The 27,752-nt window shown below is 33.0% G+C and overlaps 2 pseudogenes; both read left to right on the forward strand.

The window, feature by feature from the left end:
* Nucleotides 1-7,862: 7,862 nt before the first annotated feature.
* LOC107013228 lies at nucleotides 7,863-17,659 on the forward strand (annotated as a pseudogene).
* Nucleotides 17,660-23,167: 5,508 nt separating this feature from the next.
* Nucleotides 23,168-27,176, forward strand: LOC107014140 (annotated as a pseudogene).
* The last annotated feature ends 576 nt before the right edge of the window (nucleotides 27,177-27,752 follow it).

The raw sequence follows: 27,752 nt of genomic DNA on the forward strand, positions 1-27,752 counted from the left end.
TGAAGTGCAACCTCAAGGGGGAAGTTACCAACGTTGAGTTCCGTGAGACTATTAGGATTCTGGGTCAAGCTATGACTAACCAGGTTGGTAAGAAAAGAGGATCTTGATAAGAAGGGGCTGACACTTTGAGGATTCGGGAATTCTTGAGGAAGAATCCCCCAAGTTTCACTAGTTCGAGCCCTACTGAGGACCCAAAGAATTTCACTGAGGAACTGAAAAAGGTATTCGAGGTAATGCATGTTGTTGGTACTGAGAGGCTTGAAATTGCTGCATATCAACTCAAGGGTGTTTGTAGAACTTGGTTTGATTAGTGGAAGGAGGGTAGAGATGAGGATGCACCACCGACGAGTTGGGACATTTTGAGGAGGACTTCTTGGGGCGTTTCTTTCCCCGAGAATTGAAATTGGCCAAGGTACATGAGTTTTTCACATTCAAAAATGAATCTCTAAGTTTTCTTGAATATGAACTGAAGTTCACCCAACAGTCCCGTTATGCTCCAGAGATGGTTAAGAAAATGAGAAGTAGAATGAGTCTGTTTGTTGCTGGCTTGGACCGCCTATTAAGCAAGTAGGTCCGGGCAGCAATGCTTATTGGGACATGGATATGTCGAGTTTGATGATCTATGTGAAGCAGGTAGAGGAAGAAAAGTTAAGAGGTAGAGAGGAACTCAAGAATAAGAAGGTTAAGATAGGGAATGAATCCGGGTAGTAGAAGAGTAATGCCAACCGGTCTTTGTTCCAACAGAAATAGAAGGGGACTTCTCCATTATTGGCTAGTTCACCTGCACCTAAGAACAAGGGTGAGAGCAATAATCAGAACTTCAGAGCTAAACCTGCATAATCTTAGGGTAATATTGCACAAGTGGGTAGTAAGACTCCTGCATGTGCTAAGTGTGGCAGGAACCATTCAGGTGCATGTCGTGATGGCTCCACAGGTTGTTTCAAGTGTGGTCTGAATGGACATTTCATGCAAGAGTGTCCAAAGAACAGGAAGGGAGATAGTAATGGGGGCATACAAAGAGGAAACAATCTTTACGCTATCACTAGTTGTAGAGAGCAAGAGGATTCTCCAGATGTTGTTACTGGTATGATTCAACTCTTTAGTTTTGATGTTTTTTCGTAGCAACATCTTGATTCCTTCAGTGTTTTTACACATGTTGAGAATTCTATTCTAGTAGAAAGAGCCTATCGTGATTGCACCATTTCCCGTCAATCACAAGGGTACCATGGATGACTTAGAATAGTTGGACGTGGTAGAGTTTGATGTCATTCTAGGTATGCACTGACTTCATTCCTATTATGCATCAATAGATTTCAGCACCTAAGTAGTCAAGTTTAAGTTTCCTAATGGTTATTTCATTTCGTACCTTAAGGCAAGGATGTTAGTTCTAAGAAAGTTAGTTTCTAAGGTGTCTGTCTATCACTTAGTACGAGTTAATGACTCCAGTGTTGAGGTACCCCCTATTCAGTCAGTTTCAGTAGTAAAGAAGTTAGAATAATGTTTAGTGTCTTTGAAGAACATACCTTCATTGCACGTAAATTAGGATAAAATTTGTTAGCATTAGATGTATATATAAAATTAAAACATTATATATGATTATGCATGAACTTTTGTTACTAAAATATAATTCGTATTAGTTATTTGTAAAATTTAAAACTATTATATTTTAAAATATCCATGCAATGCGTGGGTACGTATACTAGTATATATATAAAGGAGAAACATAGAGAAGGTGATGTGACACCTCCATGTGGCCTCCATTACCATTTATCTTTTTCTCTCCCTTTTTGGCTTTATTTTAGAAGTTAAATAAATATTGTACTGTAAAAGTAAATTTCTTTTTTTATTACAAACAACTATTTTATTTAAGGAGGAAAATTTACAGCAAACACTCTTCACATTCCAATTTATAATGAGTAATTATTCATAACTCACACATCTTTAATTTTTACTCTTAATAAAAAAATCTTTTTCTTTTCTTTTCTTCTTTCTTTTAATGATAAATTATAAAATGATAATATTTTTGATATTTTAAGTATATTTCTCTTTATTATTAATTATACACAATATATATTTTTATATAGATTTCAAAGCCAGATGTCGACTATAACACCCTATAAAAATATTCGAATTAAGACTCGAACCGTTCTTCGTAGTGAGTGAGCTTTTACCACATTAGTTAAAATTCTCTAAGTGTTAAAGTCACTAGATGTAGCACCTTATGTTCCAAAAAGAGCTAGAGAGATTTCGTCGAAGTCATTCCTAAGCTCTTCAATGTTTTGAGTCAAGTTCAAACGACCATAACTCTCAGTACATGATGAGTTAGGTGGGCTACAAGATAGCTAATCAAAGGCCTTTGAATCATCTTTTCAACGCTATCGAGTTTTCTAAGTGTCGATTTCGGTGAGTGAGATATGCTCTTTTGAAGTCAGGTTGTCTAGTTAAGGAAAGTTACCCAAAAATAGAGATGGTTATTTTGGTCTTTTCCTTACAAAATCAGATTTAATTCATTTTCAGTAAGCTTTAAGGGGTCTGATCTGATCAGGTTCAATTTTATAATCCTAATATGCCTAAGGTTTTAGTTGAGAATTCCAGAAGAGAAAAGAGGACAAAGGAGGAAAGGATCAAGGCATTCATCAAAGTTCTTGAGTTTTCTAGCGGATTTTTGCCATGAGTTTAATCCCTAAGTGGTACATAAACTTCCATAGTGTTGTATTTGTTAAGCCACATGCCAATCATGTCAATTTCAGCGTTAAATTCTTCCTAGTAAGTTGAAAGTTTGGTGTTCTTAATATGTTTATTGAAATTTGCTTTTGTTCTAGAATTGGGCTGAGATTGAGGAGTTCTTAAGATTATTTCGTCGATTTATAGAGTTTTTTTGAGTTAGATTCTAGTGTACATGTGTTATGTATCTGAACCTAAAGAGGAGTTGAGAAAAAGAATCGAATTTAGGCAATCGTGGTTAGAAAACGAAGAAGCAACAAGTCGACCAAATTAGGGTTCCAAGTCCGCATCGAAGATCTATTCCTTAGGATTGGAAAATTTTTATCCACATTGCGGAAAGTTCAAGGACCCTTCCGCCTCAAAATTTATTTCACGACCAAATATTAAAATGCATCTTTGCATCGCGGATTTGCTTACAAACATTTATTTCTTGATCGTTTCTTACATTTAACTATCTAAAAATATTTCTAAACATCACAAGATCTTTCCAATTAACAATCACATCCTTGAATTCATAAATCAAATTCAAGCTAGAGTTGAGAGTCAAGTCTTGAGAGTTCTTTCAAATATTTTGAGAAAGTCCCTTTGAGTCTTTTTGAAGAGTCTTCTACAAATTCTAATAACATGTTTCAAGATTCGAGTAAGTGAGTATGAGAGTGAGGAGAATGCATTCATGAGCATACTTTGTCATCACGAGACCCTTTATATCATGAAACCATAACTCTTGAATTCATAATACACATTCATGACAGATTTAAGAGTAGAGTCAACAAAGTCTGAGTTCAATTGTGAATCCTTTGGGATCAACATTTGATTCAAGCTACGTTTTGACGAAATAAGTATGAGAATGAGAAGAGTCTGATATAAAAGTTCCAAATCTTTATGTAGACCGTTGAGTCGATTCATTAATGCCCATAATTTTACATGAACTCCATAAGTTGAGTCTCTTTGAGAAGAGTAGTATCTTTAAGCTTGAGTATAGAGTTCATAATCCTTTTGATATTATATTTCTAATCATGGGATAGTACAAGCTACCCATGATTACCTTGAGTTAAGTTGTTGCAGTGACCGGGTTCCGTCATTATAGAAATGCCAATGGAGAAAATTTGGGGCTGGAAAACTTTTTTGTAGTACTTGGATTTTTTCCAACCTTGTCCAAATTCGAAGGAAATCAGAGTAACCAAAGATTAGGTAAATCTGGTACCAATCAGGTAGAGGAGTTATGAATTTAATCTGGTAAATCTGGTAACAATCAGGTAGAGGAGTTCTGTGAGGTGTTATAACTCGTTAAGGAATCTGTACTACTTTACGAAGTTGAATTTGGGTGAGTAGAACTGCCAGAATTGAACTTAGCATAAGAGGTATTTTCTGAACATTGTGGGTTAGAGGTGTGTTGTGGAATGGGAAATCAAAAATTCTTTAATTTGCTCAAAGGTTTGGAAATCCCGCTTTGACGCGGGGTTTTGCCGCTTTAGTAAGGCCACTCTAACAAGAAAGGGGGTGTTGTGGCATGTGCGATGGGGGTTAAAATTGAGGATAAAATATGAGAGCTCACTCGTTCAAAGGTGCCGATTTGGCGGGTACTTATGTCGCTCTGGTGCCACCGATAAAGCTAGGCGAGGGCCACTGTGGTAGGCCAGATGTGATATAATGTCGTTAATAGACCCTAAACGATCTTATTTGGTACTTTTCAATTTTTAGAGGTAAGGAATGAGCCCCAATCACTTTCTACTTGTTTTTAACCATTCTTGAGGTTAAAGGTAAGCTTTTAACTCCCGGAATCCATTTTTTGATCCGTAGAACGTAATAAAATTGGTTAATAATGACGGGAAAGGGTTTTTTTATGGATTCTATGAGGGATACAACCCTAAATTGGTTAGTTGGGATCATGGGTTTGGTTTAAGGTTCGTAGAATTGTTATAGTTTCGAGTTATTAGCGATTGCTTGTTGATTCCCGTGTTATTGTGATTATTTGTAGACCAAAAAGAAGAAAAGCGAATCCGAAAAGGGAAGAATAATGTTTCTTAGGGTTTCAAGCTTGTTTCGAGGTAGGTGATGGTTGTGTAACTATGGTTGTGTGATGTATGCATGTTCTTGCCTCGTTGTGATACTTGTATGTGTATAAATGTTGAAATATTGATCACACTTGTTGTAAATGAGATAGATGAATGATGTAACAATGAAATCATAATGTATATGTATGATCTTGATGATATACTTGTGATTGTGATTCTAGTGTGTGAATGGGGATCAGATTGTCATGTTCCGACACAACTATGAGATTTTGCTACGTTCCGACATAAATAGGGATTGGATTGGCACGTTCCGGCAAGCTAACTATTTGGGTTTGGGTTGTGTGAAAGGACAATAATGTGATGATAAATATAAAATGTGTTGGTGATTCTTCCTATTGATAATGTTGTAAATGTTGATATATATTCATGTGATTATAATGTTGTTTGACTTGTTTATGTTACACTAGTGGGATAGCCACGTGATCCTACCAGTATACTATGGTTATGTACTGATACTGCACTTGCTCTCATTTTTTTGAGCACAAGACATCTTCACGCGACTAGTAGCAGACCTTTCTTAGAAGATCAGTAATCGTTGCTCGAATTCAAGGGCGAGCCAATTATTTTGGGTTGCCATGGAATTCTCTTTCATATATGTCCACTATTTATGGACTTAAGCTTTTGTTATATATAGTTGAATAGTTCTTTAGTTTAGGGATGTATCCCTTCTTATTTAGATTTATGGATCTTATTAGATGTTTTGGTGCATTGACTTTCAGATTCTAGGTGTTTAAATTTCGCATTGGTTAGTTAATTAACTTGCTTCTGTAACTTAATTGTCTTAGTTTCGATTTAGTTGCTTAGTTCGGGTTGTAGTAGTTGTTCTCCCATCGGAGAATTAGTATGGGTGCCAATCACGAGAGTCAGGGTTGTGACAGTTGTTCATGCCCATAAATCCGCATTAACCCTAAAAGACGAGGAATCTTGAGATAAGAAGTATCTTTGAGTCTTTGAGTTAACTAGTTCATGCTCATAATTCTGCATGAACCCTTACAGTTGAACATTCTTGAAATGAGTAGTAATTGAAGTAATTGAGTTTCAAGTATTGAGTTCAATCCATGGTTATTTAAAACCTTGAATTGAGTCGTTCACACCTACAATTTTGCATGAACCCTATTTTTTTAAGAAGTCTTTTACAAATTCTTTAAACTTGTTTTAAGACTTGAGTTTCAAGTTGAGTAAAGAGTAAAGAGTGAACAGCATTTTCTTCAAAAAAAAATATATGGGGACTATGCATCCCAAAGAATAAAATCTTTTCACATTTAAACAAGAAAGAAAACTGAGATTTCCAAAAGAGTTTTTGATCTAGATTTTAGTAAAGAGTAAATGATTTCACAATTGAGTAAGAGAGGAACCACTGATTCCCAAGAGAGCCTTCACACTAGTTTTTGAGTAATTATCTCAAATCACAAAGTTATGTTATTAAACATATCAGCTAGTATATTTTGAGAGTAGTATTGGGCACCACTATGGGGGAGAGTTAAGACAACTCCTAACCCCTATAAGTCGTAGTCATCATGGATAGAAAAGGGTCATACTATTTAGATAATTCCTTAGTGTTTTTTTATCATAAACTAGTGGATCAACTTAGTAGTTAGATTCTATACTCGGACAAGGTATATGACTGTCCTGACAGTGTGAGGCAAAATTTGTATCATTACATAGCTCACAGAGAAGATTGTCGGTTAGAGAACCTGCTACAACTATATATTGTATTCTCATATACATAGAGTTTACCTTGTATTTTCATATATAAGAAGAGTTTATCTTTTATCATTGCACACAAACAGAGTTATTTTGTATTTTTCAATACATTGAGTTTCTTTCTACTGTTTTGAGAACTTTTCATATATTGTTGTTTAATATTGAGTTGAGTATCAAGAGTTGAGTATCAAGAGTTAAGTATACATAGTTGAGTATCTTGAGTAGAGTACCCAGATTCGAGCTAGTATTTTATTTTTAAAATTGAGCCTTTCTTCACTGTGTTGAATATCTTACAATTGAGTTGAGCCTTATTTTACAGAGTTAAATATCTTATCATTGATTTGAACCCTATTTTCTTTGAGTTGAGTTGAAATATGTTTCTTTTCATTGAGTTGAGTTGAATGAGTTGAGAAGAGGTAAATATGTTTCTATTCCACCAGCTCAAGCTTATGTTATGCTTAAGAATTTTTCTTACATGGTCGTACATTCCATGTATTAAGCCATTTGGCCTACATCGTTTCATAATGCAGATACAAGTACTCAGGATCATCGACAGGATCTTGGTTGATACCACATGCAGTTCGAGTTAGCTATGGTGAACCTCCTAGTAATGACCCAAATAATCATTTAAGCAAATTTTACAAAATTATCATTTTACCCATCTCAATAGTTGCCCGAGTAATTTCTTGATCAGTCGGTAAAGTTAGTTTGTGAATTTTAAAATATTTATTTAACTATGGTTATTAATTTATAAGTAACTTTAGATAATTTACTTATTAGCCTATATCACTTGATCCATGTGGAATAATAAATTGGAGTAAATAGGGTTTTATGTTTCTCCCCTATTTAGAAGAGGGAGTTGAAGGACTAACACAGCTTTAAAAAGCTGTTCCCAAAGCTATTTAAATTGTACTTTAAATATATATATATATTTAATTTAGTCAAGTAAAAGGTGTACACTTGTGAGGTGGAAGAACACAGCTTGTCACATGCATCACTATGTAAAATGACATTATTGTCCTTGAAAATGACTATAGTAATTTGCTAGATAGTGACATGTTTTGGATTTGTCGGTCACTTTTCTCCTCTCCCCTATTTAGATTTTACTTTATTTAACAAGGATAATTATGTAATTTTACCATTAAATTGTGGAGATTTGTAGAGGATGAACAAGGGCAGATGGGTAATTTCGCTATACCACTTTAGTTCTTTCCTTGTTTACTTCTCCTCCACATTTGCTTCTACATTGATTTCTCCTCCACAGTTCCTCTCCATTAATCTCCATGTCTCCTCAAATTTCTCTTCAATGTTGCTCTCCAGGTAATACAAATTAGAGGTTTTATATCAAAGTAAAACGATTTGGGCAGAATTCTACAAAAGTGGACATAGTGGTCAGAAATTAGAGAGAAGAAGAGGTGTAGAATACAACTCAGGTAACAATCTTTTTGAGCTAAAATTTGAACAAATTATTGTTTTGTTCTTGCATGCAGCATCAGATTTGATTCTTGTAGCCATGAGACAATTTTGGTGTGTTTTGTTTGTGAACTTATAAGCTTCATTTTGGAGTAAAACTAAAAGAAAATTGTGGGTGTATGTAAGCTTTTGTTTATCGTAACTTCGTTAAATTAACACGAGAGAATAAGACTGATCAATAAGAACGGTCAATTTTTACCGAGCGCAAAATTACAACTTGAGCATAGGATGAGTATTTCTAAGCTTGAAACTATAGAAAAGGGGCATAATGTGATTAAATGTGATGAAAGAAATATAGAAATCTGGTGGAAAGAGTTGGCTCCACAGAACATCCAAATTACTCTGGGAAAAATCCGAAGAGAAAAGTGGAAAGAAAACAAAAGGGAAAATGGTAGATGAATTTGTAACCTGCCAAGATGAAAGAAGCTATGGATATTTTTTGGAAAGATACGGTTAGGTTATGTTCAAGTATGAGAAGGGTGGACATACTATGGTATATGATATTTGACTCAAATATTGGTAGGGCGACAAGTAGTTATGTTTATAGAAATTAAAAGAAAATTGTGGGTGTATGTAAGCTTCTGTTTAATCAGAGAATTAAGATGATATTTGACTCAAATATTGGTAGGGCGACAAGTAGTTATGTTTATAGAAATTACATTTGTGATTGCACTGGCCATGTGTGTTTTCATTATATTATTTATATTTGGTGCGACATTGCTGTTGACAAAATACATTTATGTGAAGAATTTAAAAGTACAACCCTCTGTTCTGATTATGCGACACATTAGAAGTAATGTGCTTATAATTACAAAAAACTTATATCATCTTCTTATAGTTAGCAGTAACTTAATTTTACATTTTTTTANGAGTTTTTTTTATACGTTAAAAGATGATTTATAGTTTAAGATTTTTTGTAGACAGCAGATTTTAAAAGTATTAGGTTCGACTTAGGTATATCAACAACCTCTGTACATTTTGAACTGAACCCGAGGAGAGGATAAAGTAATGAACTAGCACTATGTCTTCACAATCCATTATGATTAAAAAAGAAAAGAATGAAAACATACAATTAATGGTAGATTCAGCTACTAAAAGCTTGATCATCTCTCCTTGCCATAGTGCTGCTTCAATACATGTTGGTTCGACGTTCTCGAATGGATGCAATTGATATCTCTTCAGATGATTCCTCTGTACATTTTGAACTGAACCCGGGGAGAGGATAAAGTAATGAACTCGCACTATGTCTTCACAATCCATTATGATTAAAAAAAAAGAATGAAAACATACAATTAATGGTAGATTCAGCTACTAAAAGCTTGATCATCTCTCCTTGCCATAGTGCTGCTTCAATACATGTTGGTTCGACGTTCTCGAATGGATGCAATTGATATCTTTTCAGATGATTCGTCATTCGGACTTGCATGAAATAGACAACTACATATATGATCTCTTCTCAGAGATTCTGCTACTTCTCGAAGCCTTCCAACATGTAAAGAATTGACCTTTTTCTCTTCCTTACACAAACTTATGTTGAGTATGTCTATAACTTAGATCGTGGAACAATGTCAGATAGTCGTCCAACCTACAAGACCAAGTTATCTTAATGGAGGCTCCTCTAACTATCATAGTAATAGATCTATGAATCCTTTAACTATTACTGATGACAGTGGACCATCAAGTTCATGAGCAATCAGAGACGTGAATTTTGACTTCTCTTCTGAAAAATGGTAATAATTGTGTATTAAAGGCGGAAAAAATTTCACACAGTACTGTTTATTGAAAGAAAAACCATTAATTCTGATGCAGAGGCCACATGGTAGGAAGCATTTTATGCAACATCTCTTCAGCCTTTAGATATACCTGGAAACAAAGGAAGTAGAGTATTACCTCCGTCTCTGATGCACAGAAAAGCCACTTCTTTATACCATGGGATAGCTGACTTCAAGCTGTTCTGCTCTTCCTTGTGATCTGCAAATGTTATATTTAGACTGCACAATTCAGGATCTTTATATATTCAACCTTCTTTTCTAACAAAGAGAAGGTCACCACTCTTATTTATAAATTGAAATTCATTGTTGTCCGTTGATTAGTTAAGGCATGGGTGCCTATAGATTTTAATTTCAAGAAAATATTTGTTTAAAGATTTCTGGTTAGGATTTTAGGGAGAAGAAGAGGTGTTTGTATAATAGTCGCGCATTTTAAGGATAATTTGCTTCTTATCTTGAAATAATGTTTGAAGTTCTTCCCCTTTCATTGTTTTAGCTGTAGATAGATTTAAAGATTATCGATATCTCAAAATTTGGATATGTAAAATTAATGTTATTAGTTAAATAATTGTGCTTGTTTGTCTTATTTTCATTCTAATTTTTATTTTCGTGAACGCTACATTGATATTTCTTAGTGTATGCCCTTTTTTCCCAGTTATGTATGTATTTTTTCCATATTGCATTAAATTGTAAATTAGTTTAACAAATCATGAACTAATTGAAACAGGAATGGAAGAAAATAGAAATAATGTGTCTGCCCAAGAAAGAACTTCTGAGAAAAATTTGCGTCGTCGTACCAGATATGCACAGATGTCACTAGAGAGAAAGCAATTATTTTTATCCGAGCTAAGAGAAAAAAGGGCTGAGTCAAAAAGACAAAAACACCTTCATCAATCAAACACTACTGCCGCTCTTACAATCGGTAGTTCTTCATTATCTCCTCAGCAAGGTTAGCTGAGCATATTCTTATCTTCCTTCTATCTTCTGAATATCTACAATTATAGTTAGACGCTACTACTCTTACTATAGCTATTTTCCTCATTTTGTAGTTGAAGCTTCTGAACCCACAAACCTACCAGTTACTTTAACTACAGGACATCATCAATCAAATAGTACTGGCGCCCTTACAATCAACACTTCTTCATTATCTCCTCAACAAGGTTAGCTAACCATATTTAAGTAAATCTGTTGTAAAAAAAAGACAGCAAAATTGTGTTAGTAGTTTTCACGTATAGGATCAAACATAATGGACGCGTATAATGTGAAACTACTAAAAGTTATTTATATGAACTATGTATACCAAAAGTCATAGTCGAATTTTATTAATGGGCAGATTAAGAACTTTATGTAGAATAAGTTGTTACCAAATTTAATGGAGAGATTCATACTGTCTTGAAGTAACTAATTTTGATCAACTTTACCGATTTAAACTTCCAATTTATATGGGATTTCTTACCAAAGGTCATCAGAATAGGAAAGCAAATAGAAGCATAGTGAACTTATGAGAAATAATAACTAAAATTTTCCTATTGGGTTGGGGGTTATCGAATCTTCACAGTTCACATGAGTTGCTTCTCCTCTGCCTTTTTTTGCTTTATCTGCTAAGAGTTTGGTTTCCATATTGTGCTTTCTTCTATTTTTTATACGATTATATATATGAATTATTTGTGTATATTGTTGCTAGGTGAATGGTTTGTCAATTACAAATAAACACTTCTGAGCCCTAGGAGATCCAACATTTCATTTGTGGGAAAAATATCATATCGTTATAACAACATTTGCTTAGAAATAGGTATAAAAAAATTGTTCAGTTCATTACATGTCAAGTATTTATTCCAGAAGTCATTACATGTGGTGTTATTCTTCCAAGACATAACATGCTCTTTTATAAAGCTTTGATAATTCTACAGTCATATATATAATTTTATGTTGCTGCAAGAGACATTTTATTCTTACCACAGTAGTTGCGAAATGTTGCTGCCTGTTTAAATTTAGGAAAATCAAAACGAATTACTTCTGGTCACAAGCTAATTCTAACAAAAAAGGAACAACTTGTGAAATGATTCTGAGTCGTTGGGATGAATCATTAGCTGCAACTCTATGTTCTCCTCTAATATAATCAATATTTCCTTAAAATATACCATCTAAATATACATGTAGAGGACAGTTCATGTTGTATGCGCCAAGATTCAACTATGGAGACAAGCAATCATTTATTTGTTGAATGTGAATATGCTACAAAAGTAAGGAATACAGTAACTCAATGGATAAAAGTCTATATACCTACAAGAGGTTTCAAGGAAACAGTAGAAATGATCAAAGTTAAACATTGGAAGAGTTTGAAGAAGCAAGTGATAGCAGCTATGTGGGGAGGAAGGCAAGTAATTGGAAACACTTCAAACAAGTGCATATGCAATATACAGAGATAGTGAACACAATTAATAGAGAAATGGGTGAAACAATATTAATGTTCAATAATACAAAAAAACCAAGTAGGTGTAGTCGTTTTTTGGCAAAATTATGTAATTACATGTCTTTACTTTTCCTCAATATGTTGAGGTTTGGATGATTATAAGTCTCTTTTATGTTTTTTATGTTAATAATATTCACATTGGTTGCCAAAATACTTGAAGTTTTCTTTCAACCATCAGATGAAATCATCTTGGTCACCATTTTGTAGTTGCAGCTTTGAAATGTGTCTTCTGAATATCTATAGATATAGTTTGACCCTTTATCTCACCTACTCTTACTAGAGCTTTTTTCCTCTTTTTGTAGTTGAAGATTTCGAAGTTACAAACCTACCAGTTAATTTAACTACAGCAGAACATCAATTAAATAGTAATGGCGCCCTTACAATCACCACTTCTTTGTTATCTCCTCAAGAAGGTTAGCTAACCATATTGTTACCTTCCTTTCCTTCAATCTGTCTTCTGAATATCTATAAGTATAGTTAGCTGCTTCAGCTCAACTACTCTTACTAAAGTTATTTTCCTCATTTTGTAGTTGAAGCTTCTGAAGCTATAAACCTACCAGTTACTTCAACTGGAGGAGAAAGTATAGTTAATTGCTTATCTACCTTTGAAGTAGGTCAGTTCACAAATATTACTTAAACTATTTTGACTATATTCATTTTTAATAATTGGCTAACTGTGTCTAAATATTTTTATTCCTGATACTAGGATCAACGTCGGGTGCATCTCATGCTGCAAGCAGATCAAGTTCAAGACGTACTTCAAATAGAGGTATGCTTCTCTCTACCATAGTACTAAAAAAAAACAATGTATGCCTTTATGTAACAAATAATTGCTTTTTATCATGCACAGGTAGAAATAAGTTAGAAGTAAATCTACAAAATGATAATTTATTGCTAAAAGATTACTTACTTTTAAAGAAAATTCCAAATTGCAAATTTTGTGCAGCAAAAAGATTTCAATATGAATCACCAGGTTTTTGTTGTAATAATGGATCAATTAGGCTAACTTCTCATAACATGCCTATTGAGTTGCGAAATTTGTTCTTAGGTGACTCCAAAGAATCCCAACATTTTCGCACTTACAGTAGAGCCTACAATAATATGTTTGCATTCACTTCACTTGGAGTACATTATGATAGAGAATTAGCAAGGAGAAATCGTGGCATCTATACATTTAAAGTCCAAGGACAAATGTATCACTTCATTGATGATTTGATACCCTCAGGAGGAAAAGGAAAAAAATTACAATTATATTTCTATGATAATGAAAATGAGCTAACAAACCGAATGGCATTATCAGATAATCTTAATGAGATAATTGTTACAAAGCTCATAGATATACTAAAAGTTAATCCTTATTCTACTTTTTTAAGATCGCTAACAGCTCTTCCAAATTTATCTGAATTTTATATTGCTCTAAACTCAAGTTCCAATTTAGACCAAAGAACACATAACTTACCAACTGCATCCGAAGTTGGGGCAATTTGGATTGAAGATCAATTAAATGATAAAATTTCCACACCACATATTAGAATTTACACTCATAGTAACAGAAGTCAATTGGTAAATTACTATTATGGATGTTATGATCCATTGCAATATCCACTGTTGTTTCCTTATGGTCAAAATGGCTGGCATTGTGGTATTAAAAAAATCAAGAAATACAATTATTCCAACAGACAAATTTACTGTGAATATGAGCAGCTACCAAGTATAATGAACATCACTTCTATTGATGGAGTCCTTGACATGGAATCTAAAGTTTTATCAAAAGGATTGAGAAAAAGAGAAACTGTTTCCTGTCGTGAATATTATTGTTATAAATTCAAATAGAGATGAAGAACCAAATGAAACTTTACATTCTGGAAGGGTATTTCAACAATACATAGTTGACCAATATATAAAACTAGAGACACACTGATTATATTTTATCTTATTTAATCAAGATCTATTTAGAGTTGAAGCCTTCCAAGGAATCATTGATTTATTAAGGCAAGGAGAAAGAGATGCTTCCAATATTGGGAGACAAAAATTTCTTCCTGGTAGTTTCATTGGAGGTCCAAGAGATATGCGTCGAAGATATATGGATGCCATTGCTTTGGTACAACATTTTGGAAAACCCGACATATTTTTAACGATGACTTGTAATCCTTCTTGGCCTGAAATACAAGAACATTTACAACCAATGGAAGAAGTTCAAAATAGACCTGATTTAGTTAGTAGAGTATTCAGAGCAAAAGTAGAAGAAATTAAAACTGATATTCAAAAAAGAAACATATTTGGAAAGGTTGCAGCTTTTATGTATACAGTTGAGTTTCAAAAAAGGGGTCTTCCCCATGCCCATTTCTCATTATTCTTATGGATGGATATAAATTGTTAACACCATAAGCATATGATAAAATTGTATGTGCTGAACTACCTGATCCCCATATTGATCATGATCTATACAAACTTGTGACCAAACACATGATTCATGGTCCCTGTGGATATTTAAATCCTTCAAATTCATGCATGCAAAAAGAAGGAAAATGTAAATTCAAATATCCAAAAGAACTTACTGAACAAACAACCAAAGGAAAGAATTCATATCCCCTTTACAAAAGACCAAAAATGATCACACCAATCAAAGTTAGAGGACACAACATTGATAATTCTTGGATTGTTCCGTACAATCCGTATTTACTGAAGAAATTTGGTTGTCATATGAATGTTGAAATATGTTCTGACATTAAGGCTGTCAAATACATTTACAAATATATTTGCAAAGGACATGATAAAATTGCATTTTCTGTAAATACTAATGATACTAACATAGAAATAGATGAAATCAAAGAATACCAATCTGCTAGATGGGTTTCTCCACCGGAGGCTGCATGGCGTCTGCTTGCTTTTGCGATAAGTGAAATGACTCCAAGTGTTTGCCAGTTGCAATTGCATCTTGATGGACAACAATTTGTTTCTTTTAAAAATAACCAAACTGTGGATCAAATAATAAACAATCCAATGATTAAAAAAACGATGTTAACAGAATTCTTTCTTATGAACAAAATCAATAACGATGCTATAAATCTGAATTTACTGTATAAAGAGTTTCCCCAACACTTTGTATGGTCATCATCATACAAAATGTGGTCGCGTCGAAAACAACGACTTACTATCGGGCGTATTGTCACATGTCATCCAACCGAAGGAGAAAGATATTATCTTAGGTTGCTTCTAATGAATGTAAGAGGACCAACATCATACGAAGATCTTCGTACAATGAATGAAAGATGCTACACTACATTTAGGGAAGCTGCAGAAAAAAGAGGCTTACTACGTTCTGATAACAACTTAATTGATTGTATGTCTGAAGCAGTCAGCTATCAAATGCCTTATAGTTTAAGAAGACTATTTGCAACATTATTAGTTTATTGTAATCCTGGTAACCCAATAGATCTTTGGAAAAAATACGAAGACTCTATGTCAGAGGATTTTAAAACAATTCCAAATGTTACAAAAAATGATATTCAACTCTTAGTTTTAAATCATATCAATGAAGTTCTACTTTCAATGGGACATAACATAAATGAATTCAAAGATATATTTGGAAATGTTAGCTCTTCTAGAACAACTAATGAGGCAAAAGAAATTTATTTTGAAAGAAATATAATAGTGTCTGAAGAAGATATACTTCTACAAAGCAAATTAAATATTGAACAAAAAAGAACATATAACATAATTCTTGAAAGAGTATATTCTAATAAATCAGGAGCTTTTTTCATTGATGGTCCTGGGGGAACTGGAAAAACATTTTTATATCGAGCTTTGTTGGCTGCTGTAAGAACAAAAGGATTCATAGCTTTGGCAACTGCAAGTTCTGGTGTGGCAGCTTCAATACTTCCGGGAGGACGAACAGCTCATTCACGTTTCAAAATTCCTGTTGACATTGATGACAATTTCACTTGCAATATTAGTAAACAAAGTTCGTTAGCGATTCTAATTCGAGATTCAAAACTAATTGTTTGGGATGAAGTCTCAATGGCAAAAAAAAACATGATTGAAGCTCTTGATACACTTCTAAAAGATCTTATGAATACAAAAGCACTGTTTGGTGGAAAAGTAGTAGTTTTGGGGGGAGACTTTAGACAAACACTTCCTGTTGTTCGTAGTGGAAAAAAAGAGGACTTTATAAATCAAAGTTTATTATACTCCCGTATTTGGAATCATCTTGAAAAAGTGTGCTTATCTGAAAACATGCGTGCGAAAAAAGATCCAGCATTTTGTTCATATTTAATGAGAATTGGAAATGGACAAGAAAAAACTAACAATTGCAACAAAATTGAAATTCCCAATAATTTTATCATTCCCTTTACAGATGAAATAGAATCTTTAAATATTTTATTTAATGTTACTTATCCTAATTTGCGTACATTCTATTGTAATCCATCTTTTATGACTTCCCGTATTATTTTGACAACAAAAAATGATTTTGTTGATGAAATAAATGACATGCTTATACATCGATTTCCCGATGATGCTACAGTATATACAGCTATTGATGAAACTATAGAACCAAATGATCAATGCCAATTTGAAGATTTTTTGCATACCTTACATCCTGCTAACTTACCACCTTATAGATTAACTTTGAAAAAAAATTGTCCAGTTATATTATTAAGAAACTTAAATCCTACTGAAGGTTTATGCAATGGTACACGATTGATATGTCATGATTTTAAGTCAAATGTTATTAGTGCTACTATTTGCAGTGGTGATTTTAAAAATAAACATGTCTTTATTCCAAAGATACCATTACTAGCATCACAAGATGAGAAACTTCCAGTTCCCTTCAAAAGAATACAATTTCCGATAAGATTATGTTTTGCTATGACTATAAACAAAGCTCAAGGTCAAACATTAGATTTTGTTGGAATATATTTGCGTGAACCAGTTTTTTCACATGGACAACTTTATGTTGCTTTATCTCGAGCAAAATGTTCAGACAATGTAAAAATATTAATACGTCCACCAACTGCACAGGACACGGATGGTCATTCTACATATAATGTAGTTTATGACGAAATCATTCGAAAAGCATTGTCATGATACTTTTAAAAGTAATAAGTGTAACAAGTAAGCATCCTTATGCTAGATGTTGTGAAATTTTGGATTCCTTTACTTCATTATTTAATAAAGCTAACTAGAAGTTACATTGCAATCATATCAGTTCAACATTTGAAGTTTAAAATTTCATCTTTCAATTCAGATTGTTCCTGTCCAATTAGTCAAATTTGAAATTGTTGATTTTGACTAACCTAAATGCTAACATTGCAGCAACAACTTTCCCTATAAGGGTAACTATTTTTATAGTTCTAGCTGAAGGAAATGACAGAGAAGAACTACCTCTGCTTCAAATTTTCTTATTTCAGATTATACAAGTGCAAATAAGTGATGATGAGGTAATCAAAATTTCCACTCATTACGTTAAACCAACTAATGCTCTTAACTTTTTTCACTGTTCAGTGAATTTTCTTGCTTATCTTCTCTGTTTGTTTGTTATTTAACTTCTCACACCTCATTTTGATGTTGAATATCTATTGATTATTGGCCTTTCGCTGATTCTTTTTTTGTGTTGTATTTTGAGCCGCGGTTTGTTCTGTTTTTTTCACCAGATTTCAGTCAATGGTTGCTATATGTTTCTTCTTCAGTGTTCCAACATTTAACCTATATGTTTTGCCGAGTTTATTTGGGCTTTTCTTGTTCGCTCTTTTGGATTATTTTTATTTAATGATGTTGTTACTGTACTATATAAACTTCAAAAATCTGCGTTGTCAGCTTGTCCTTCTTCTCTTGCTTCTGCTCTGATTTTTCCTCATTTTAGTATGTTTGATGCTATTTTTTTAATTTGTCAAGTGTTTTAACATCTTTTTATGACGCTGAGAAAGGCAAAAGAAGTATTATACGTTATTTCTTCACTTATGTGTAGGTCGCTGGATCTATTTTCTTAGCAATTTGCTGATTACATTTTACAGTTTACACTTTAAGTTTACGTTTTACTTCAACATACCCCTCATTTATCTTACATTTTTAAGCTTATGATTTTGATAGTTGATTCCTTTATATAACTTATAACTAAGATATAAAACTGTTTAAGTGAAATATTTCTGCAGCCAGTTCATTTGACGTTTTCCATAAGATGATTCAAAATTTGTTAAAGCTTAAGTTTGATTAGGATTACAATTATTATATTACAATGAAAATAAGTTGGTCAATGATTTTTTTGAAAAAATTCATTTCTAATTATCATGGCATTCTATAGTATCATGATATGTTAAGTGGGCTAATATTGAGCCTCTCTACCTCGCAGTTGTAGTGGTATTCTCCTAAGGGAGTAGAGAAATTTCAAGATTAAAATCTGTCATTAAGATTTTTTCCCCGTGTTTCCATTTGTAACACTTGCCATGAGGTGACATGATTCAATAACAACTAACTCAGGTACACATTTGAAAAATCTCATTCTTCAGATTTATAGAGTGTTTTTTCGTTATTGCCTCTCTATTTCTTAAAACTTAAAAGGAAGATGCCATATAAATGCATGATTGTGAATTCCTGATTCAAGGTCTCTTTTCTCCAACGGCTTAAAAGAATGTTAATGCTTCATTTCAAATGTTACATTCAATGATTAAGAAATCTGGATTTGTTTTTCTTATTCTTTACTCTCTTTTACATTGACATTTTTCACCTTCTATGTCTTGTTGCTGCACAGTTACCACAGTGAATTCCACAGCTGAAGCATTAGATACACTGAACACTTATGGATATTATATAGGTATCGTACTTGCTGAAGCCTCCCTTCTTATTTTCAATGAATTTTTAGTTTCACCAAGCTGGACATCAATTTAAAACACAATGTTCAGTGAGCTCTTTTCCATTTTATTTTTCTAATTGAAGTAGTAGAAATCACGTACAAGATATCCTTTATTTCCTAATGTATCTTTTCTTTTCCTCTCTGATTCTGTTGTGGATGTGAAAATCATCATTGGTTGTCTATAGTCTTAGAATTTCATGTATTTGATAATTTGGGGAAGGTATCGATTATACTCAATGTCAAAAAAAGATACATTTCTTCTGAGGATCAAAATAGAGATGAATCATGATAAAATGATGGATAAATTAGAAACTATGTTTTGGAGGATTTCAACTTTCAACTGGAGTTCACCATATAAGGAAGCATATAGTTCCTACATTTAGGGGTTTAAGCCTCACATGGTAGATGGCTACTCTGATTTGCCATTTTGAGAAGCAGAAATTTGAAAACCTTTTGTGAATCAAGTATCAACTGATTTATCTACTTTTATGTTTTGGAAAGTTGCAGGAACTATATGTTAGAGGGGAGACCATTCGGCATTGTTCAGTTTCCTTTGTGTTGCTTCTGTAATTTCTTTATTTTCTTTCCCTTGTGCAGTGAACTTGTCATCCTCTATGTAAAGAATGTTTCTTGTACTTTTCATACATCAATCACAGTCAAATTATGAGTCAAAGCTATAGTACAGTGGCTATTGTTCTTTTAGAAATTCCATTCACTTATATAATTAACTAGGTCTATTGCAACGAGATGACAATTATCTTTATTATTATTAACTTATAGTTGTATACTTTCCCATGTAAATTATCATGTGTAACTTAGTGCTGCTTCTTACTTTACCGAAAGTATGTAGCTGAGAGCCTGTTGTATGCCCAATAGCTTCTTCGCAGGAGTAGCGGTTTTCAAGTGGCTGCAACTCATCGGCCATGCACAAAAGGTATTTGGCTGTGGAGTTCACCTTTAAGGAGAACAGATCTTGATGGAACAGAATACAACCTGTTACTGCTGGACACAGAAGGAATTGATGCTTATGATCAAACGGTTAGTTTCCACCCTTTTAACGTTATTGGTTTTCTGAAGGAGGATACTAACCTAGAACATGCTATATGTCTTTTATATTACATTGTCATGCCTTTGTATTGCTAAACTTTTCACAAACTAAAGGAACTAACTCTATAAATCCACAACATGCCTTGTTTTTTCCTCTCTCCTTTCTATCCTTCCTGTCACTGACTTTTGCCTTTTATAAATTTCTGTTTTGTTGTTGTTTCAAAAAAATTTCTGTTTTGTTTTGCTTTTTGACAGGGTACATATAGCACACAGATATTCTCCCTGGCAGTCCTTCTTTCAAGTATGTTTGTATATAACCAGGTTAGGAGCACATAAACTTCGATTTCATTTGCTTCTTTTGATATGCCATTTTGAACCCTTCTCCCTCAGAATTCAGTGAATTTCCTTGTTGCTACAGTCAGTTTGTTTGTTTGGTGTCCTGATAATCTCTTTAATCCTATAATTTAGATGGGAGGTAGCGATGAAGCTGCGCTTGACCGCCTCTCTCTTGTCACTGAAATGACTACGCATATTCGTGTTAGAGCCTCTGGAGGAAAGGCCAGTGCTTCTGAGCTTGGGCAGTTCTCCCCAGTCTTCGTTTGGTTGCCTAGGGTAATTCAGAATTTGTTTATTATCACTGTAGATTTTCTTCTGTTCTTGTTTGTGAAACTATTAAAATACATTTATCGTTTCTGTAAAAGGATTTTTATTTGGATTGGATCGAGGACAACCGCAAAATAACTCCGCGGGACTACCTTCAACTTGCATTGAGGCCAGTTCAAGGTGGTGGGAAAGATGTTGCTGCTAAAAACAAGGTAACCACTTTACATGAATGTTTTGTTTGCTTTACTATGCTGTAATTATTCAATTTCTATTGTAACTACCTCTATTTTAGGAACTGGTTTCCTGAACTTGCACATGTTTTACTAAAAATAAAAAGAACTTGTACATGTTTTTATGCGATTTCGAAACCATCCTCCTTTTCCTTCTATTGAGTTAGCACTTAATGGGTGATTAACCATTGAGATTTTGACTGCATAATAATTTTACTTGATTTTTGCAGGACTCTGTCTTTTCTCAATATCACTTCCACATGTTACATTATCTGTTTGCCCATACTCAGAACTTCTTACGCCCAGCAACGATGGAGCTTAGTCTTGAAATAGTAAGTTCCTTCATAGCCGCAATAGTGCTCATCATTTCATAATTCATGTTTTATCAAATGAAACATGTCATATTGCATTCATTGAGATGTCGTTGGCCTCTTCAAATGTGTATGTGCCACAATTCAAACTTCCAACATCTAACTTCTTAAAATGTTGTGATCTTCACTTCTTCATTAAGGTTGGGATTTGGGTCTAGAATGAATATATTCGTTCAGGAATTGTGTTCATTGTTACTGCTCTATGTTAGAAAGTAAATTTTATAGCACATTTATTGATATGTATTTTATATATTTTTATGTTTGATTCATGCTATGATCTTATGTGCTTATTATAATAATAAAAAATCCTTATAAGGCAACTATTGCACATAGACTATAAATTATTAGTACTTTAACATGAATGAATGTTTGGTTCTATCATGATCCAAGATTGAAATATGATCAATGTTATTTCATGGCAGAAATAGCTCATCTCTTTCTCACATGTATATGCAACTGCTCTATTCAGATTACAGAATTCACAGTGAGTTAGCTTGTGAGTTAGTTTCCAGGGAATTTGCATGCTATGTACTTAAATGAATATAAAACTATTTTTACTTTTCTCTTGGTTGCTTTTTGCTTCAACAGTTAGACCTCATACTGTTGAAGACTGCTGTCACAACTTCAGTAGAACATTGGACAAATTGAAACATGTCAATCACCAAGTATATCTGACCTGGTTCACTAGCAAATTGTCTGGTCCTTTCTAATTTAAAGAATAAGTCTTACTAATTTTGTTATGTCCAGGTAAGAAGATATCTATTATCTCAAGTAGTAATTTATTGATTTTTACAGACATGAAAGCTTTATGTATATATACATACCAACTGTAAAATTAAACTTGGACGGGAGTTAAAACTTGCTACACGACCATTTTGTTACCTCAAAAATAATATACTGGTTTTCAGTTTATTTTTATATAGTTACAATAACTCTTAATTCTCAAACAAATTCTCAAAAAATCCTAAAAGGCAACTTCATAGCAATCACTCAAGATAAATATACAATACATATACTTGAACAAAGATAAGTGATTTCTGCCATTTTTATTTCCTACTCCATATTTATGAAGTCAGAATTCCTTCTGTGCTCTTCCTCAATCAATTCATTTAATAATACAAAAAAAAAGTAAATATAGAAAATTACACCATCTCACTCTCATCCACAAACACAAATGACACAATTTCCAAATTTATATATCTAATAATAATAAAATAAAATTATGGAGCTCAAAAACAAACTTGGACCAAAGCTATTCAAATTCTACTGTCAAATGTGATAACTTCTTTTTATGACATACATCATTAAATTTTACTATCAAATGCAATAATTTTTTCTCTTTTTTGGCACAATCTCATTGGCTGCCAAATCCATCAATTTTAAAGAATACACCTGTACTTTTATATAGTATAACGTGTCTACTTTGTATTGTATATTTTTATATATAAATAATATATATATATATATACACACATTATTACTCATTATTCATCATTACTCATAAAAAACAAATTTGTCATCCTTTCAATTGAAGAAAAAAAATATTGCTCCCTTTCTAAGGTATTTTTTCCCCTTTTCATGTTTTCCCTCTTCCCATTTTCAATTTTTCTTGCAGATTTTAGTTGTCATCAAAGGAGAAAATCAATATGGGACAAAATTAAACTTGTTATTTTAAATTAAAATTTCAATTTTATTACTAGCAGACAGATTTGAGGATATTATATTTTCTAATGTTTCACTGAGTTAGGGATAATTAATTATGTTCTTGCATGTTCTGAATTTCATTACAAATATTCCTATTGTACTTTCATTACAAATTATATACTTTCAGTATCTGGAGGAATATGTTCTTGCATGTTCTTCCTAATTCAATTGTTCATGTTCATGCAACCACATAAAAGAAAGGACTTTCACTCAATAGTGATGCTATCTTGCAGATACTACTGCTTGGTTAAATATTTCTAACAAACATGGTACTAAGACTGAACATCGATCAAATAGCATTAACAACACGAGATTGGATTTGCAAAGTTCAATTTGTGGAAATCGGACGCCAGAGAGAAAGCCCTGACAAGAAATATAGATTCCAAAATTTGATTTTGGAAGATGAACAGGTGAGCTCATTACATTTAATCTCATGAATATTATCCCTTTTTAATATTTACCTCATATGAAAATTTTTTGTTTTGTTTTACTCTTAGTAAATAGTTTGAATTATTCTCAGATCTCTACAACTCTTACTTTCAGGAATGCCAAATAAAGGCAGTACTGTATGCAGATGTAATTGAACAGTATGCAGAAATGCTTAAACTCATGAATACCTATCTCATCTCTACCGCAAGAGTCAAAATCACCCAAACTTCACACGGCAAGCCGATACATAAATTTTACTGGGTTCTTGACAAAGAAACAGTAATTGAACATATCACACCATCTAATGGAGTTGAGAATCCACTTCCACCACCAACCAAGCTGAATATCACAACCTTTGACCGCATTCCTCACATGATGCTTGATTCTGCTGTTGAAATCGGTATATCCACCCTATTAACTTTCACAACAGTAAAATATACCTGCTTACTGATACACACACTTACAACATTTCATTCTTTATTATATACGCAGATATACTGGCAATCGTTCTTCGTTGTGGTCCTAAAAAATCCGCAGGTCGCAGTCATCATAAGTGTCGAGAAATTATCATTTGTGACAATCAGTAAGCACATTTTGCCTTATATTTCCCCATTTAATGAAAATATTTTGAATTATACACTTTTATTGTTTATTTAATCGTACCATCACTTATCATCTGGTCGTTATCATGGTACTTCAGGAAAAATCAATTTCTCCTCACTCTATGGGAGGATTTTGGAGAAATTGAAGGAAATGAAATCGAAGCAAAAATGGAAAAAAGAGATGGATCTTATTGTAATCCTTGGCAGGAATATAGGAATCTCTACTTTTCAAGGTACATGCATTGAACTTTTTACCAACATAATTTATATAATAACAAAACGTTATGCAAGCTTTCTGTCGTACAGGGTTGTCACTGCAGAGTAGGTACAATTCAACAATACGCGTAGCTCCTAATTACCCACAGGCTGTAGAACTCACCAAATGGTACTAACATTCCATCACTATTCTCTAGCTTTAATTTGCATTTAAAGAACCTATTAAACAAACAATTTGTTGTAACAATAGGGCAAAAGAAAACAAATCAATGTTGTTAAGTCGTGCGTCGGACAAAACCTCAACAAGCTCATCTGCCCCTCTCATGGTATTGACTCCTGTCAGCCAACAAGTTGTCTCTATTGAACAAATTTCATCACCAACTTCTGTAAGGCATACTTCAAGCTGATAATTTAAGAGTTTGCATATTTATTAAATAATAAAAACAAATTTTATTTATTCATCAGTAACTCAACATGTATTATGTATATGATATTTCCCAACAGATGGGACTCTTCTATGTTGAAGCAGAAATGGCCTTATCAGATGAATTGCAAGAGTTTTGTGTACTTGAATGCTCAGGATGCAAACAAAAGAAACGCACAAAAGATAAAAAGGATTTTCATTGTCCAATATGCAATCGGAAAATAACATTACTTCCTCGGTATTTCTCCTTCTATTTCGTCTTTGTTCAATTAATATATCTACTTAAGAATACATATTATGTGCTATTCATAACCCGTATATATGTTAGATGTTTTATTGACCTCCTTTTTTAAATGCTCACTGATGTGTATCATTTATAACAGAAAATACTCTTAAGTTTATACCAAATTGACTTTACATTAGTTGCTTAGTAGTTCTAAATAGTTTTAGTACAATTATATGTTTGAAAAAAATACTAATAAGACCTATATATATACAGAAGATTTAAGTTATACTTTAACTATGTAAGTGCCAAAATCGAAAACACTTTTTGGTAGAAGGCTGTCCTTCAACCTCTAAAATTAATAGATCATACACATAACAACAAACATTATTGATATGTATTAAGAACGAATCATAAATTGTCCCTATAATAATAAAGAGAAAAGCACCTTAAATCAAATCTCAAATAGTCAGAAAAAGGAAAAGTAACAAACAGTCATATTTTTAACTTATCATGATTTCAGGTGTATCTTTCAAATTGATCTTAATGACGGTACTGCCACAGTCACAGCATCTATCTCTGGTGAATTGGGAGAAAAACTACTCTCCATGACAGCGGAAGACATATTTGACATAACTTGTGCTAAGGTGATCTCTTATTCCAGCCTACACATCTATTGTCACAAAGAGTTTCTTCTCACTCTTTACATTTACAGAGGCAATCATTGCATGTTATTCATGTCCATGAGATGTTGTCCAACAAACTATTTCAAATTCAGCTAAGGAAGTCATCTTGGGGTACCTCAAACAACACACAAGCAACTTACTCCATTATATCCTACATGGAAAAGCAACATACTCCGCCAACCACTATTGATAGGAATTACAAAAAGATAAAACCTTTGGAGATAAGTGAGATGGAGGTGACAGAAACAACTACTGCAGCTGGTTCTTCAAATGCAACTCTGAAATTTGAACCACCCACACCAACAAAAAAACTGTAAAAGGTCAGTCTACATCTCATTATCACATTTATTATTGAAAATCAAACTATAAATCACAATGATTAACAGTTCAAAACATTTACAAGTATTTGAAATTTATTAAAATTTAAGAGTGTCATTGATAAACTGTAAATTAGTTTAACAAATCATGAACTACTTGAAACAGAAATGGAAGAAAATAGAGATAATGTGTCTGCCCTATTGTTACCCCTGTCTTTGATGAGAATTAATTGTTGCCTTTGATAAGGTTGGCTGCTATGGTTTGATACCTCATTTTGAGGTTGAATCATGGTCGCGTTTTACTCTTATTGTGCTCCATTTTTTTGATGTATTTTAGACCATGGGTTGCTGATTTTGTATTGTATTGCTGCTGAATTTTAGACTAAGCTATTTGTTACAATTCTGATCAAATTTCAGTCTATTGTTGCTATGTGTCAAGCTAAATTTTGCTACACTTTTGGCTATATTTGAGCCAATGGTTTGTCTATGTATTTGACTAAACTTTGCTGCACTTTTAAGTTAGCCAACTGCTGCATTTTCCCCAAAAATCAGGTATATCATGCCTCTGTTTGCATCTTTCGGACTATCTGGTTAGAAAGAAAAGAGAGATGTTTTTGAAACTCCAAAAATTCATGTCTTTTGTAAAAAATAGATAGATGCCTTCAGAATTAATGTTTGATGTAGGAGACATGATAGATGATATTTCTCAATAATTACAGTTCAGCTTTTGTTAATGTATTTTATCCTCTCATGGATGTAAGCGTTTCTCTGATTAACTTAATCTTATGAAAAACAGACCACCCAACAATGTAAATCAACTAATGAGCTTCTGCAATAGCATAACACATATCTTCCCAACATTTATTGTGTTCAAAATTTGTACCATTATCCAGTTTAATTTGTGGGAACTTTACATTATTACTTACATGAGCATCTTGGTATAGTTTCACTGAACTCCCTTTCCTCACTGGAAAATACGAATTTCTCAGCCCTAAATACTAAGGATGTGAAGCAATCCTGTGTTTGTACAATGAGTTTTTCTCAAATTCTGCCAATTATCTCATGTGTTATTGCCTATTTACATACAGGACAATGACAACATCCAGCTGATATGAATTTGAATATTGTATATTCACTTTTTAACATACCTTAGTCTGTCTAATTACAGGAACTTCCTCACTTGATTTTGTGACTTTTGCTTAATGAAGTTTTTGGATTCTCAATCGATTCAAGTTTGCTCAATAGGGAGAATGAAATGAATCAGTTAACTTTTTATCAAGGAAATGAATCAGTTAACTTTTTGTGAAGCCTTCGTTATTTAGCTTCACCGGTAATATTATATCCCACATTTTTTTGTCATATATACTTTTCAACTTTCTAAATTTATTTATACTAACACTAACAATTTTCTCAGGAACCCCTATGCTATGGTTTTGGGAATGATGAAAAAGATCAGCAACTAAAAATGAACAGCAGCATCCTCTACATATGATATGATAAACAGTCACATGTTGATCTCATATGTAAAAAAATTTTTTTGATTTTATTACCTTAGTTAATATGGATCATCTTGATATCCAATATCAGTTGTACATATATTTTGAATATCTCTAATAGTATATAACATATCACATTATCTACCTTCTGCGACAACTATCATCAATGATTCATTAATACTGATATTTTGACTCTTGGGCCCGTGCTTGCCACGGGCCTTCCCCATCTAGTATAAGTAATAAATTATAGAATAGTGAAAAAGACCAAAAAAAAAAGGGTAAAAACTACTTAGATGTGGCGGCAATCAAACATATAAAAAATTGCTTCAGGTAAAA

The sequence above is a fragment of the Solanum pennellii genome, chromosome 3 (genome assembly GCF_001406875.1).
Source record: "Solanum pennellii chromosome 3, SPENNV200".
Classification (NCBI taxonomy): Eukaryota; Viridiplantae; Streptophyta; class Magnoliopsida; order Solanales; family Solanaceae; genus Solanum; species Solanum pennellii.